This window comes from Mirounga angustirostris, unplaced genomic scaffold (assembly GCF_029215605.1).
Source record: "Mirounga angustirostris isolate CCGP_5_RB_7025 unplaced genomic scaffold, mMirAng1.0.hap1 SCAF_18, whole genome shotgun sequence".
NCBI lineage: Eukaryota > Metazoa > Chordata > Mammalia > Carnivora > Phocidae > Mirounga > Mirounga angustirostris.
Window position 1 is genome coordinate 1614645 of NW_026991726.1, and position 17895 is coordinate 1632539.

The 17895-nt window shown below is 37.7% G+C and overlaps 1 long non-coding RNA gene across 1 annotated transcript in view; it reads right to left on the minus strand.

The window, feature by feature from the left end:
- The window catches only part of LOC135363081 (uncharacterized), a 35810-nt gene extending 19070 nt beyond the window's left edge, over positions 1–16740 (minus strand). Inside the window, exons 1-3 of the long non-coding RNA XR_010408802.1 lie at positions 16558–16740; positions 14081–14225; positions 136–307 (exon numbers count right to left, since the gene is read on the minus strand). This is a non-coding gene — a long non-coding RNA (uncharacterized LOC135363081). The remainder of the gene's footprint in view (positions 1–135; positions 308–14080; positions 14226–16557) is intronic.
- Between the last annotated feature and the right edge of the window lie 1155 nt (positions 16741–17895).

The following is a 17895-nucleotide window of genomic DNA, read 5'->3' on the forward strand; positions in this document are numbered from 1 at the left end:
ATTTTAGTTTCAGATATAAGGCTAAGAATTTTTACCTTCTAAAAATTCAAGTCTTGTTTCACTGTATAATTAATGTTTAATATTACCAAATTGCAAAAACAAAAAAACAAACAAAAAAACACTTTTAAAACAAACCTTTTAACAGCATCCTTCTTCAGCTTATCTATAGTATCCCACCACTTTGAAAGGTAAGAAATCTCAGACCACATAAATTTTCTCCGTGAGTCTTCTTTCAGCTTGATGACCATGTTATTAAAAATATACTGAGTCATCTCTCTAAAGTAGTCATCAAAAGTCTTCAACCAACCTAAATCAAGACACAAATATACAACAAAGGTCTGATTCATATGTCTGATTTCAACTCAGTCACATTCCATTGCATCACCTTTGGATACCCTTAGATGTTTCATTCATATTAAGACACATTTAAAAATTTCAGAAATGTTTCAAGTGGTGAAATTCCATTTCAATGGATACGAAACTCAAAAAGTCACTAATGACAAAACACTCTGAAAACTGCACAAATTCAGATAGAAATGAGGGAAAAAATGAGAAAAAATGACCTGAGGCCCAAAAGCATTTATTTATGCTTAGTAATTATAGTATTGAATTCAATTATTTATAATTTATCTCTAATTTAAGGAATTTGCTTTAATTCTAAAAATCTGAACAGCGTTAACAAGCTGGCAGTACTACTCATAATGTAATGAAAACTGTATCCCTTCATACCACATCTGAAACTCCCTACCCATTTTAGTAAGTTAAATTAAGAAAAAGAAAAGTATAAACTATATCTAAAAGTCAGCAGCAAAGCAGTAAGGTAATTAATAGCACTATTATGAATACAGAGAAGTAGAATTCTGCCAAGAACGGGCATTAGTTTCCAAAGGCTGTAAATTATTCCATTTTTTGGAAGCACAAATTGACACTAATCAAACAACACAAGTGTATACATGTATGTCAAGTCTTTTTCAAAAGAAAATTGTAGATACTGAGGACTTAGTTCTCAGACTTTTCTCAAATATCCTGGAAGTTTTATCTAAAGATATTTGCAATTTCACTCTAAAGAAACATCTTTTTATAAGATTCTATTTATTTGACAGAGAGAGAGAAAGAGAGCACAAGCAGGGGGAGTGGCAGGCAGAGGGAGAAGCAGACGCCCCGCTGAACAGGGAGCCTGACACGGGACTCGAATCCAGGACCCTGGGATCATGACCTGAGCTGAAGGCAGACGCTTAACTGACTGAGCCACCCAGGTGCCCCATCCCTATAAAGAAACATTTTTAACAAGACCCATAGGTCCAAGCATAGCCCTATCTGGCAGAGCATTAAAGCAACATGATGAGCTGCTGAGGCAAAATCATACCCAGCTATCTATTGGCCACATGGACCTTCCAAAGAACAACCTCTTATCCATGAAATCTTATAGAGAGATAGGAGTTTCTATACATCCAGGCTAAACTACTGCTCTATTTTTTCCAAACCTCAAACATGTGGGGAGACTAAACTATTAAGGGGTCAACTGGTTAGTTCTTTTGTTTATAATTAATATCTGAAATATACTGTATAAGCTGGAAGATAATAAAATGTGCTAGGGCAGAGAAGACAATGCAACTGTTTTGACAATGTAAATATGAGCTTCTGAAAAGGGCACTGACACTCTGTATTTCTCCCTTTTGCTTTAACTAAAATCTATTCATTCATTCCATAGTTATTTAGTGAGCATGTACAAAGCGACAGGTATGAAGCCAGAAGCCAAAGAGGAATTCAGTGTAAAATATTCTTTACGAGGACTTTCTTGATCTGGGACACCTTTAAGTTATTTTTAAAGTCACCAAAGAATACTACATGGATAGTTTAACTTTTCCATGTTTAAATAAAAAGCCTATCTATATAGAAAATTCAAAGATAGCTCATGAAATAGTGGTTTGCAAAGAATCCCATCTTGCTTGGCAAAGGTACAAACTTGGGACTCCTGCCCCAGACCGCAAAGCCAAGATCCACATCTGGATTCCCAAGGACAAGCAAAGAAAAGCCAACCTACGCCTAGCATGCTCCAACTCGCTGCTAATGCTGACCATGCCAACATCCAAGACAAAAAAACATCAGGTGCTCAGACCAGAGTCCAGGATATAACACAGGATTTGATAAATGTTAGTTGCTATTATTATTATCACCTTCATCAGTCTTTAATGGACCCTTCCCCATCTCTACAATCAAAACAGGTGAAAGAGGAAATAAAAGATATTTCTAACAACTAAATTTTGAAAAGGGCACATTTATTTAAAACATTTAAATAAACTGTTCCACATCTTAAACATATTGGTAATCCAAAACTTTGGTTTGCAAAGAATTCATTCTATGCCCCTATTAAGGGCTGAATTGTGTCCCCTCAAAATTCCTATGTTGAAATCCTAAACCTCAATACCTCAGAATGCAACTGTATCTGGAGACAGGGTCTTTCAAGAGGTGATTAAGGTATAATAAGGTCATGAAGGTGGGCCCTAATCCAATATGTCCTTACAAGAAAAAGCAATTAGGACACAGACATACACAGAGGGAAGACCATGCGAAGACAGGGGGCTATCTGCAAGCCAAGATGAGAGGCCTTCAGAAGAAACCAACACTGCTGACACCTTGATTTTGGACTTGCAGCTTCCATAACTGTAAGGAAATAAATTTCTGTTGCTTAAGCCACCCAGTCTGTAGTACTTTGGGATGGCAACCCTAGCAAACTAATTTAGCCCTAGAAAAAATCAGTGTTATTACCATCCGAAAAACAAAGATTGCACTGTGGGGAGAATTTATTTTACCAAGGACCATTATAATATTTAATTTAACATGTATCTACCTCCATATTGCAAGACTGAGCTAAAATCAAATGTTTGGAAGTGACCTCTCCTTCTGCATCATGCTCTTATTATACATGTGCAGTGAGGACCATGTAAATTCCTGAAATGGCTCTGTGCAAATTATTGTCTTTAAGACATCACACATAGGTGTTTTACCTAAATTTTAACAAAGGTCAAAACTAAGCCCTAATTATTTGGCTATTAACTCAATAAAAGAAAAGAGCTATTAACAATGGAATGACTCCAAAATTAATTTAATAATAAAACTCTAGTAATCTAGCATAGAAAGCAAATTTAGAAGAAACTGTCTTTATGAAGCTGAATAAGTAACAGGGTTTTTTTTTTCTTTTTTAAGTACAATTACTTGTTTTCATCAGTTATAATTTGTTATTAGCTAAGACCCTTTCAAAGAATAGTTTATCATAGGAGTTTTCATAAAGAAATCACAGTGACTGATTAATCCATGTTGCCTTCAACACTTCATTTGCCCTTCAACAATCATGCAGAAAATATGTCAAAGATATTTACGTGAGCCAAAATACATGCTGAGATGTCAACTTAAAAGCCTTCCATAAAACTCATCTATAATAGATACTAATATCACTAAAATATAACACAATTAATGAAGAATGAACTAAAAGATAGCCTCTTGCAGCTTTCAATATTGAGTAATATAACAGTAAATTAGCTTTTATTGCTCTTATACAATAATCAAGTATTCCCTTTTACACTGAATTGGCTCTTTCTTTTCCTCAATTACTGTAAAACTACAATTGTATATTAACATAAGACCAATCAGAAAGACAGTATTTTATGAAAAGTTGTATGGGATGATTTTTTGTGACATAAAATTATATTCCTACCTCTGGATTTAATAATCCTAGGACATTGAGTTGCAAACTGATTTACTTAAGTGGTCAATTCACAGCCTTTTTCTTTCCCTTGAATACACTTGGAAATTGAACCAGGGCTAGAATAGCACGAAGAATACCTTTCCATTTACTCTTTTTCCCCTCTAACAACACTTCAACCCATAAAACAGCTAGTCACCATTTTTAAGTAAGTGGGGAAAGATCTAAAACAAAGAATACATAATTAGAAGTTCTTTAAAGCAGGCATAACTCCAAGTTTGCTATCACTATTTTATCATAAAAAATTTTAAGTTTTAAAATATAAAGCCTAATAAAGTTGACAACCCAATGCTTATTTTAAATGCTTGTGAACAATTAAGCACCTCGTAATTGTTCACTGACAAAACACTATTTTTTAAAATTTGACTCTTGATCTTGTTTCAAAATCTAAAGACTTTGTGGCACTCTGATCCTCTCAAGGAACACTCAGTTTTATTTGGTTCAAGAGCATACACAGCACCAATTTCGCACTTGGGCAAGGGGATCCCTTCCTGAGCCCTGGTCACTTGAGGGATCTTCCTATTCGTCCTCTGACCACATTCTTTTCACACAATAAATTCCCAAAGCAAAGAACCTGCCCACCCAGAGCCTGCCCTGACTTGCCCTGACCTGCCCTTCTGAGTACCAGGGCCCAGAAATCTGTGTTCAAACAGCCTCAAGCCAGTTTCTAGAGCCCACCAAGGGCCTTCTATAGGTTTTTCTATAGGGAAGTCGACCTGCAGGTGGTAACCTCCCTAGCCTGAGCAATGGGCAGGGGGAATGCAGTTTGCAGGGGTGTGGGAAGAGTGCTGGGGTGTCTGCAAAGGAGGGCCTGGTTTAGGACAGGGCCATTTCTGGGAGACAGGGCTGGGCTACTATAGGCTGGCTCTTCCCACATGCACCAACACATTCCAGTAGAGAACTGGAGCCTGATCGATCTCAACCCACACATGGCCTTCCTGATAATGGTGCTATTTCTCAAGGCAGGATGAAAAGACCTATCCTTATTTAGCAATGTATCAGTTTGATCTATAACTTTTAAATGTTTATACAAAGGGCCTGAGGACCTCCAGGTATTTCTGCCCCAATTCCTACAAATTTGAGAACCTATAACCCGAACTTCAAAGCATTGAATTCTCATGAAGCCAGCACCTAGTATGAAGCCTACACCATCAAGAATTCAGTAAGTATGTGATAGATGAATGAAATGCACGGCCAAAAGGATAGGGGAAAAAAGGTATATGAAATATAAATACGAATTTATTACTCCAACTGGAAATGAAACCAAAAGGAAAAGACATTGCACACATACACAATTAGCTCTAATGCATTCATTGTCTGTTCTGATGCTAACCTAATAATCTTTGGTCATTATCTCTTAAGGTTCTATTTTATATTTAAAAAAGCTCTGTCAGCCCTAAGATAATTTAAAACACACATCCTCTCGGGGGCGCCTGGGTGGCTCAGTTGGTTAAGCGACTGCCTTCGGCTCAGGTCATGATCCTAGAGTCCCGGGATCGAGTCCCGCATCGGACTCCCTGCTCAGCGGGAGTCTGCTTCTCCCTCTCCCGCTCCCCCCTCTTGTGCTCTTTCTCTCTCTCACTCTCTCTCTCAAATAAATAAATAAAATCTTTAAAAAATAAATAAATAAAAATAAATAAAAAATAAATAAATAAAACACACATCCCCTCAAATCATTGCTACACTGTTGTGATTTTAACTGCTACAATAATGATTTTTTTAATGATTACATTTATTCTACTCAAAGTTAAATAGGTACTGAATGTTAAGAGAGCATAGTAAATTTTGAATCAAAAATAATTATATCCAGATAATAAACATGTAAAAACTATAACTTAAGCTTCAGGTTACTTCTGTTTTAACATAATAGTCTCAAATTAAGAAACAAATATAAAGGTTTATAAAATAAGAAAGCTTCTTTATTTTAGTAATGAAGTTATTGTCTATCAACATATGATCAACAGGTTTCTTCCATCACTTGTCAAATCCTTCCATAGTTGACTGCAATAGCCACTCTTACACTTAAGGTATCACGCACCATCTTAACTGGTATTATCATAACTCAAATCCACTGCTGATTAATTTTAATTCCAACATTTCCATTATAAGTCAAGCTTGTTTCCCCCTGCCCTGATAAACTGTGAAAGAGTTTTCACCAACGTCTTGTTCCAGTTTATTCATTCAAACACAAACCAAGCCTCTAATAAGGCAAAGCAATAAAGCTAATCAATGAAAACAGATTCCACAGTGGAAATATGAGCGAAATGCCGTGGGAATATAGAAGTGGTGGATTCCTACCAGGAGGACAGAAGAGAGATTCTTAGAATAGTCATCATCTGGATAGAGGAAAAAGGTGGTAGTTCCCAAACAGAAGGAAGAGCATGTGGAAAACACACAAAACCACAAAGGTCTGTGTCAGTTTCAGGGAGAAGGCAGGTGGGTATGGCTGCGTGGCAGCTTACACGCTGGGAGTACAGAGAGCAATAAAAACAGAAGTGGGGGTCAGATCACCGAAAATCTTCTAAACTGTTTTTGGTTCTTGCTGAAAATCTAGGAGGAAGGAAGTTAAGGTCTTTTGATCTGTGCTTTCAAAAATGAGTGTGCTGTGAGTGTAAAGGATAGACGAAGATGGTAAAGTAGAAAACAGGAAATGAGGCCACTGCAAAAATTCTGCTGGAAAACGTTTATGACACCAAGGAGGCAAAATGAAGAGAAGATGCTAACTGACTGAAGCTCCCGAGAGACGAGAGAGAGACTCAAAGATGAAGCTGAGGTTTTCCAAAGACCTGTGAGTCTTTGGAAACCTAGAAGCCTGCTGAATCCTATAAATGCTTCTGAACTCAGGTTTCCAGAATCACCTCACCTTTTTCCCAGGTGATTCAGTGTCATCTAATAGTTTTCAAAGCATATCAGCTTCACGTCCACGAAGCTGTTTGAGATACAGCACTTTTTGAACCCGTGTAAGATGCCCTCACTGGAAATTCTATCCCACACCATGGGAGCCATCTGCATTACCGTTAGGACAGCTGGGGTTTTGTTCACCCTGCAGCTGTATGTATAATGTCCAATTGTGACCCCTTACTACATTGCTTTTCTAAATGCCCTTTAAAAGACCTGCATACCTCGATATTTAACACCTGCCATTGTGAGATCAACCTCCACAATAATTTCTAAATCTGGGCTAAAGTTACTTCCCTCCCTTGTTAAGGACTCCATCCATGAGCATCAATTCACACCGAGTAGGACACTTTAGGCCTACTACGTCTTCCCCAAACAGGGCTTAGTGGTCTGAAAAAATGAAAAGTGTCTATAATATGAAAGAAACCATTAGAAGTAAAAGTAAAAGTGACTTCCTTCGAGGAGTTACTCTTAGGATATGAGGCTATTTAGCCTTACGGTCAGGGCAAATGTGGGGCAAATTATCAGTTTCTAAAAGAAACCATTTAAAAGCTGGAAAATACTGCTTCTAAATGACTTGCTAATTGTAAAATATGCAGCAATGAGGAAAACCACTCACCATCTCATGTACTCAAGTAGTATTTAAGGACAGGAACATCCATTTCAATAAGGATAGACCAGAAGGAAAAAAGGATGGGAAACAGTGTGGTGAGGTGTCTACTTTTGCAAGATAGTTCATAAAATGTTTTATATGATTAATCATACTAAAGTGGATGACATCTAACACGGAAACACTTAGAAGACCTTCTTCCTAGAAGCTCTGCCTGTGGTTTCAGAAGTATTACCTTCCAGAAACAATACTAAATAGTGGTTACAAGTCCGAGTCCAGAGCTTGGGTTCAAGCCCAGCCCTGCCACCAACACATTACGTGGACTCTCTTCTGCCTCAGTTTTCTCATCTGTGACATAAGGGTAATAATAGGACTTTTGTCATAAAGTGGCTGAGAGCAGTAATGGATTTAATACGTGAAGAGAACAGTGCCTGAAACAGTAAAGTCTCATAAGCAGTAGCAATTATTTGTATAACTGGCACATCGGTGAGCTCTGAAGCACCCAGACTGGACAGACAGACAAAAGTAACCAAAACAGGAGGGTGGGGACATGTCTGATGATCACCTACATCTCTAGGTGCTACTTGATGTATATGCTCCTAAGGAATGCAGTCCAGTGAGAGCCGCAACGATCAGCACTCTCCCCCTGAAAAAGAACCTCAATACACCAATTTGAGAGATCGCTTAAAAAGATAATTCTAAAGTGCTGTGTAAACATTTAACTCTTAATGCCAGTGTTTTCTTAATTAAGATTGCCAGATAAAATACAGGATGCCAAGTTAAATTTGAATTCCAGATAAATAATGAATAAATGTTTACTGTGTGATCCATATGATATTTGGAACACACACTAAAAAAATTATCGTTTACTGGAAATGTAAACTTAACTTACATTTTTTTTTTTATAAAGTAAAATCTGACAACTCAAGGGGCTCCTGGATGGAAAAGTCGGTGAAGCATCGGACTCTTGGTTTTGGCTCAGGTCATGATCTCAGGGTCCTGAAAGATCAAGCCCTGAGTCAGGATCTGCGCTCAGCGGGGATTCGGCTTGGGATTTTCTCTCTCTCCCTCTGCCCCTCCCCCTGCTCGAGCACTCTCTAAAATAAATAAATAAAATCTTTTTTTATAAAGATTTTATTTATTTATTTGAGAGAGAGAGAATGAGAGAGAGAAAGCACATGAGAGGGGGGAGGGTCAGAGGGAGAAGCAGACTCCCTGCCGAGCAGGGAGTCCGATGTGGGACTCGATCCCGGGACTCCAGGATCATGACCTGAGCCGAAGGCAGTGGCTTAACCAACTGAGCCACCCAGGCGCCCAACACATTTCTTTTCTTTTTTTAAAGATTTTATTTATTTATTTGAGAGAGAGAATGAGATAGAGAGAGAGAGCATGAGAGGGGGGAGGGTCAGAGAGACAGGGAGACTCCCTGATGAGCAGGGAGCCCGACGTGGGACTTGATCCCGGGACTCCAGGATCATAACCCGAGCGGAAGGCAGTCGCTTAACCAACTGAGCCACCCAGGCGCCCACAAATAAAATCTTTAAAAAAAAAATCTGGCAACTCTATTAACAACCCAAGGTTCAGATAAATGTGTCAAATTAGTTAACGCCCATAAAGCAAGAAAATCATTTGAACTAAATAAAATATCTTGAGAAGCAGCATGGTAAGTAGAAAGAACAGAGATCTCAGAATTAGGCAAATCTGAGCTTTAATTCGCCATCCTGTGCCAATTTATAACTGATGGATCTCGAAGACATTAGTATACCGACCCTAGCCTCACTGTCTTCACCTGGTAAATGGGGTTTAATTTACCAGTTTTAAGGGTTGCAGAATGGATTACATGAAGCAACACACACTTAACACTCCCCTGATACAAGACAGGCAATGAATACCAGTTCTCACTCAGTTCTTCTTCATGCATTTTAGCTCCAGAAACTCAAATTTCCCATCACAGTGGCCAAAACCGAAGAACTCATTTTATCCCTCAATTATTAAACAGAACAAAGTGCTCCGCAAACTGTGCCCACAAACACATGGCCCTCTCCTGACCATCTCCTTCCACTCAGCAGGTTCCTTTGGCAGATGGAGTTGCAAGTCTCCCCTGCTTTCACCCACTGGGTGTTACCCAACTATGGCTGACCAGAACTCTTTTCTTCTGATTGTGCTGAACAATACATGAGCAGAAAACCTTTAAAATAATGCCACACTGCGATTTCCTCACGTTTTTGTTCTCTCTCGCTTTTTCTTTTTTTTTTTTTAAGAAAAAGGGCACACAGGGGCACCTACATGGTTCAGACGATTAAGGGTGACTCTTAATTTTGGCTCAGGTTGTGATCTCGGGGTCGTGAGACTGAGCCCCAAGTCTGGCTCTGCGTTCAGCAGGGAGTCTGCTGGGATTCTCTGTCCCTCTCCCCTCATCCCACTTATATCACTCTCTCTAAAATAAATAAATAAATCTTCAAAAAAAAAAAAGAATAAGGGTACATACACTCATTTCAAATTATCATATAATGCTAAATGCAAAATTCTGTTTCCTTAATTTAAAAAAAAGTGAAAAATCCTACTCACTCATTTGAATCAATAAAAACTCTGTAAAACAACTGCAAATGCACAAAATAAAATGATTTTCCACTGTGGCTCTTGTGCCTAGGTCTCTCTGATTCAGAGTCATACCACATGGGGGATTATTTTCTAATGTTCATCTTACAAATTGCTTAACTAACAATATGCGGTCCAACTTTCCATTTAGTATACCTTATCTACTCTCTACACACTGTGACTTTTTTGAAGGAAAATTAACTAAATATTTTGGCAGTTTAAGTAGTGGGAAGGAAAGAATTAAGATTGTAGATACAAAGGTGCTGTTTTAATCAGCTTATTAAATATAACATGAACATGTATCAATCAACTAACATTTAATTTCATGGTCTATGATTCAAAACTTTTCAAAAGTGTAACAGTACAAAGTTATCAGCATTTACTTAACAATTCCTTTCCAATTTTGTTTTAACTCATGTAAACCATACAAAATACTGTATGACAATTGTTACATGTCCTCATAGACTGGAAGAAGGCATGATTAGGAATTAAAATACGAAACATAATTTGAAATTTATCTGTCTTGTGAGATATCAGAACTCGATCCAAAAAGAAAAACACCTACATATATAAAAACACAGCCACAGAATTCCTAAAGTTAGGGAACTCAGTATAGGAATCTTTCATAAGTCTATTTCAAACATTCCTATCCCTAACAGACAAAACTCCGATGAAACAAACCACTAAGCTAAAGTTTGTTTTAAACTGTTGCTGCAGAAAATGCAAACAAATCTCTATAAATCTCATTTAGAAAGTAAACCGCCTAACTGCACATTCATTTAGGAGTATTATACAAAGATTTCCCATTACAGAGTCACATTTTGACTCGGAATGTTTGCGCACACACTTATCTCTTTTCTTCCACTGAAAAAGAGGTTTCTTCATGATCTGAATGATTTACTTCTTCACAGAATGATTTAGCTTACCTAAACTCTACTTTTGTGAAGGAGCGGTGAAAATTATCAAGAAAAGCCAGCGGTTCTGTTCTCTATTTTGCTGGTAGCAAAAATCGCTATCGCTTTCGCTTTCAAAAAGTCCATGGGGGAGCCTGGGTGGCTCAGTCATTAAGCATCTGCCTTCGGCTCAGGTCATGATCCCGGGGTCCTGGAATCGAGCCCCACATTGGGCTCCCTGCTCGGCGGGAAGCCCGCTTCTCCCTCTCCCACTCCCCCTGCTTGTGTTCCCTCTCTCACTGTCTCTCTCTGTCAAATAAATAAATAAAATCTTTAAAAAATAAAAAAAAATAAAAGGTCAGTGTCAGACTATTATTTCTTCCTCAAGTGGAGGAGGGCCTGAGGGTAAGGGTCATTAACATCTTTTACTAAGACAAAAAGACTCAACTCTGGCTGCTAAGATACCAACAGACAGATTCACTTAGAGCAGTCAGGACCAATGATTAGAGAAATCTCCCCACGGAACAACACGTTAACTACAGCGGGAACCCCTAAGGCAAACAAACAAAATCTCAAAGGCATAGGTAATCCCTGCCCTTGAAGAGCTTCATATCATCTGCTGTTTGTATTTAAAATTACAAAGCACATTTTAATTTTTTTTTTTTTTTAAGGAACAGAAATAAGACAACAGGAAGAAGAGATGGAGGGAAGCTAAAGAAATGTGAATGTCAAGGTCCAATGTTTCATCTGAGTCTGCAGAATCACATTCCCTGGTTCACTATTTTATTGAACCGAATGAGTCAGTACCAGGTGCTGCTGACTCTTCTGGGCATTAGTGACCTGCTGGTTATAAGACAAAGTGTGAGCCCTCACTGAGCTTGCATTCTAGTGAGGAGACAAAGCAGAAGTGCTGTAAACGTTGACATCTCTGCCTGTGTGCAAGTATGGAAGGTTCAAGAAGCTTCAGGGGGGCATGGAGACAGGTCGGGAAGGCCTCGTCTCTATTTAGCGATTACTATATGCCACGTGTTGGGCTAGGCAATGAGACAGACTGAACAGGAGGCACATGTTCTCTGTCCCTTGAGTGTACTCAGGTGGGAGGTCCAGGTAAAGTAACACGGAATTCTTGTGGTGCCACTTACTGCCCCTGGAAGTCTGACAAGTTGGTAACGCCTTCATCAGGAATAGTGGCACTCACCTTCTAGGGTTGTTTTGAGCACTCAACGTTTATAAAACATTTGGCACACTGCCTGGTAAACCACAAATTTTATTATTACAGTTAAGCGTGCGTGTTCTAGAATTACAAGAAATGAGTGGTGGAAACTGAGGATGGCAGAAAAGGGGAAGAGACAATAAAAGTCTTTAAAAAATCTAAAAGGTTGGAGAAATGGGTTCACATGAGGACTTGCAAGACATACTGCAAAGTGTATTGACGACCCTATAAGAAACTGGATACAATGGAATCACATCACACACCCAATTAAGAGACAAGAAATGAACTGGCAGAGAAGAAAGGAGAGAACAATTTAAATACTACAGGGGCTCTGCCACCATTTCACTCAATAAGGGGATATTTCAGAGTGAATGAGATTTACAGAGAAAATCAATCATCTGTAGTCCTACAGGCAAACTCAGATCCCACGTATCAAGTGTGAGCACCTCACCTCACTGTTAAGTGTAGATATAAACAAAGACCTGTTTTTCAGTACACATACCCTACATGCAAATGTACTATTTAATCTGGCATACAAGTAAGTAAATAGCTAAAGGAATTTTATTTACGTGTGATTTTCATCACCTTTTGTATTTACTTGATAACTAACTCCTGCTTTAAGATGATCTACCATATGATCTGCATTTGACAGACACACAAATGTGCCCAAAGGACTTGGGGCCAGTATACAGCCAAGCCAGGATGCCTGCCTCATTCTGCCTGGCTCCAGATCCCTGCAGTCTTTCCATGATGCCTGGCCATCGGAGTTTGGATTTGAAGGGACAGGCTAAGATTAAGGAGGAAGAAGATGCAAAACATTTAAGAGGAAAGGTTAATAAGATGGATGGGTATTTGTAAGAAAAGATAAAGACATTAAGACCAAAGACAGAGAAACCAAGTCAGAAGCTGGTGTGACATATGCTCATCACAAATTTCCAAAATAATATTGATTTCACATATTTCAGACCTCTGTGCATACTGAATTTTGAAGTTTTATGGAAATTCAAACATTTCAGCATCCAAACTGTCCGAGTACCTTTCACATCCAAAGCAGCACACGTGTGTACGCACACACAGACACACACAACTTCACCAAATCATGTGTCCATCCAGACCTAAAGCAACAAGTTCTACTGTCTTAGAAACAGAAGGGAACATATGCCAATAAATCAATGGGAAAGGATATAAGTCAGAGATAAATGAATGCTGGGAGTAAAGAAAAAAACCTTCAAAGTACTAGGTGAATAATGGTGCCTCTGATTAGTAATGATGAAATGGAAAAATTGAGAAAAGTAACAAATAGAAGTGTAAGTCAGTCCTCAAAGGAAGTCTTTTGAAGTACATTCCCCAAAAAATTCTGCAACAGAATTCATGAAGTATTTACTCTGTGCCAGTGTACTCACACTAACAAATCTATACATTGAATCATATTTCCCACTGTAATTTTAGCAATTCTCCCTTACCTTGGAGGAAAAGGTCTCCAGCCCCAATAAATAACAAAAGCTGTCATATGAAATAATAACAATAATGATAATGACAGGAGTTACTGGGGCCATGCATCACGCTTTTACAACTCATCTTATAAAGTAGATACTTTATTCTGATTCTACCCGCGAAAATACTTACTTTCACATTCTGTAACTTGCGTAAAGTTGTCTCACACCATGGGGTTGGGACTCCACACTCATGTCCACCTGACCAAGGCTCTTAACCACTTTACATTGCTTTTCCATTTTAAAGATTCAAACGTTCCCATGAGAATTCTGCATTTTTTAGTGCACAGTTTATGAACACAAAATAATTCTCCCACGCAGTATTTTACAAGAAGTAACTACGATGAACAGTCAGCACCTTAAGTGAATTCAACTTTTCATCCCCAAAACAAAGACCTTCTTGTGTTTATTACTATTTCACATCGCACAAGTACTATCCATGAATGGCACATAAATTGATAAAAACTCAAAATAAAAGGAATACGTTGCTGGAACAAGTCAGCAAATAGTGTCTCAAAAACTTGAGAAATCAGCTCTACCAGATTCTCGTTAAAATACTCTGTGTGTACAGGGGCTTAATAACCTGTAGTTTTTTTGAAGTGTAAATTTTACCTGGGTCATTATGGGAATGAGGCACCACAAAGACTTGAAGGGGCTTAGAGTCCCATTCATTAAATAAATAGCTAATGTCAAATCCTTGTTTCCAAACTCCACCATCTGGATTGTCAAAAGGAATTAGACTGTAAACATCCAACATCTAAAAATACAAAAGACAAAATATAGGGGAAAAAAGAGCAAATTTAACCATGTATTACCATTTTTAATTTGAACTTAATGTTGGAAAATATTTGCTCAAAGCTAGTCACTGTGTATGTATTTTACTAGATAAAACTATTTCTGTAGACATTAACTGAACAGTTTAAGGCAGAAAACATTTAATTACCATTCAAATTCTTAAAATGCTACTGTGTTACTTAACTATCCTGATAAATAAGCCCCTCCTCCATCTGCTTCTAATGAAAAATAATTTCATTCAATTCCTTCTTGCCCTGCTTTTCTTCTAATACATTTTAGTGGAAACTGATAGGAACTAAACAGCAAAGAAAAAATTTCTTGATGAAATGTGATTATGACCAAATATTTCAGCATTTTCACAAGCAATACTGATGATTTTTTTTACTTTGAGTTGTCTTTATTTTACAATTAATCACATATATTTTAAAATCTGTATCTGAATGGAAATGCATCTACAGCTGTTCCTTCATTTAGCAAATGTTATGTTCACCTTTTTCATTCTAAAACTAAAACTACAACTGAGTGAATGAGGCATAATCATGTAAAAATGGAAATTTTTAAATGTTCAAATGCTCTCTATGTTTCCAATGTAGTAGTATGAGGTAATAATCTTTTTGGACACAAAGGAAAAAATATTGCAGAAAAAAAAAAACCTAAAAGCTGGTATTTTTCATATCCTCTATAATACTAAATGTGACAAAGAACACAAAACTGATTTTACCAAAATTTGACTTTGGTAAAATTTAAATTATGTAAAAATTATATATAAAATTTTAATTACACAAAAATCACTATATATTATAAAATATATAAGCGGGTTACAAAAAAACTTAAAGATACCGAGCAAATTATGTAAAAAGTGAATGCAAAGTATTTTAAGGCAACAACATATCTCTCACTTCAGAATGTATGACTTTAATAAATAAAATAAAATGCTCCCAAGGATGAGTCAATAAAGGGAACCAGCTGGAAAGGAGGATGTGTTAACAGTCTCTGTTATTCCTTCTGGTTCTTTCTCCGGCCCTGCAGCTCGCCCTGTACCCCACTGCCTCGTTCTGCCTGCCTTCTGGGGTTCTACAGCAATACGGCTGTTTCTGTCCAGCCCAGATTTAACAACCCCCTCCAAAAAGAGTTTTGTTGTTCTCCTTTAAAAGGTACTTATTTAAAACCTATACAAAGCCAAGACTCACAAAAATAGATATGCCTTCACAGCACAGAATCCTGATAGTGTGGGAACCTGACCACACACTAGTTGATAAGATTATGGGCACAAGGCTTGGCCAACTCTGTCTCCAGCTGCTGGCTTGGTCTGTGAGCCACGGGCTTCAAGATCCTATCACATTCTCTGTCCCCAGAAGTTAGTAGAAACATCTACTCCAAAGCAAGGCCAGAGCCAACCCATTTTGTCCAACAAAATTAAATTAAATTAAATTAAATTAATTGACAAGTACAGACTCGTCACCAAGTTTGAGTTCAGGTCTAAGGTACAGGTTAAACACAGCTCTCTGCTAACTGGCAGAACAGAGCACATTTGACACACCTTAAATTTAAGAAAAGCAGAAGTCCTTTCTTATCCTAGTTTACAACTCCACCACCCTCTAGAAAAGCGCTATCCAAGAGAAACAGAATGCAAGGCAAATCCGTAATTTTTTTAATTAATTACTTAAATTAATCCAATATACTCATAATATTATCTCCACATATATATAAAATGAAACAAAGTATTTTGTATTCGTTTTCATAGTAAGTCTTCAACACTTAGAACACATCTCAATTCAAACTAGCCACATTTCAAGCGCTCAGGAGCCACACGTGGACAGTGACTTTCATACTGAACAGCACAGCTCTAGAATATTTCCCTTCCCTCTCTCACAAAGAGATATTCAGCAGAAGGTATCGAACCCTACACTGTGTGAAACCTATAATGTATAAAAGATATATCGTGAGAATAAGGCTTTTCTTATACTCTTAATAGGAAGATAAGAAAATCTCTTTGGTCAAATTTAAACAAACCTCTAAAAGTCTTCATCTACTAGACAAAATAAGACCTAAAAAGCATACAAAAAGGCCATAATCACAAAGTATAAAATAATAAAAAAAATAATTAGGGAAATAAAGAATTACAGAATTTTATCACTAAAAACAACTTTAATGGTCATGTGACTAATCCACTTTACAAAAACAGAAACTAGAATCCAGAGTTTAAGCAACTTACTAAGTTAAAACAGACACCAGATCAAAAAAGAAAGAAAAGCAAGAAAATCCCAATGATCATTAACGAATGCATACATTACCTGCACATCTGAATTCCGACTTCCACTTTGCAAAGCGAACGAACAGTCTTCAGGGTCCACTACAAGGGACAACTGTTTTGATGGCAGAAGAGGTGCGCCAGCACCTTGGCTGAAATTGCCTTGTGAACTTTTTGGACCATCCTCCACAGACTCACTCAAATTGATGACCCAGTCTCTAATGTTTGAGATGATCTCATTATTCTCAGCTAGCAAACACTCCAAATGGTCTATTTTTTCTTGCAACATTGAGAGCTGGCCCTACAATAAAAAAGAAAAAGGCAGCTATATGAAACTCTAATATAGCTCTGCTGGGGCACACACATTTTTTTTTTTAAATTATGTGCTTGCCCAAGAGGGCAGCCATTCACCCTTCACTTTCCACTTTTATAAGTGGGACCACAAAAAGCGTGGACTGCTGGCAGTGTTGAAACACCAATTTACAACAAAAAATCTCCGTGGCTGCAATCTTTGTTTAATCATATTTTAAAATGTGCAAGAGAAAAACCAAAAATATTTTGGGATATATTTCCTATTGCCCCCAAACCCAATCCTAAAAGATCTGTTGAGTTCTCTATAATAGCTAAGTATAACATATTATGTTCAGGTATGAAATTTTAAATTTTAGTTAACTGATTCTAGTTACTTGAAAGGGTCAAAAAGTATGAACCTGAAAAAAATCATTCCATTGTAGTAACCCTAGTGGACAATCCTAAATAAGAAATATCATCTACAGGAAAATCAATTAGTCAACCCTCAATTAGCCACATGCATGAAAAGTAACCACGCTATAGGTCACGTAGACTGCTTCTCCTACATTGTGTGACTTTAAGGGTTTTTTTTTCTTTTAAGATTTTATTTATTTGACAGAGAGAAAGCTAGAGACAGAGCAGGAGTGGAGGGGGAGGGGCAGGGAGCCTGATGTGGGGCTTGATCCCAGGACCCTGGGATCAAAACCTAAGCTGAAGGCAGACCCTTAACCGACTGAGCCACCCAGGTGCCCCAACTTTAAGGTTTTTTAATTGATCCTCACATTAAGAGGCTTGTCATCTTTATAACATAAACCTTGTTGTAGAGAGTAGTATTTCAGCTTATGAGAGCAAGGACAATCTTTGTCTTGTTCATTCCTATATATAGGGCCTTAAATACGTGGTAAATACTTAAATATCTGTCCCATGGCCCTTATATTTCTGGAACTGAACAATAATTCTTTAGTGAGCACCCACTGTACCAGGCAAATGCTACATGCTGGGAAGACAGATACACATAAGATATGAGTCCATACCTGAACACAAAAAGTGGCACTCTCACAAGCAACAGCCTACCCAAAGTCCACACTAG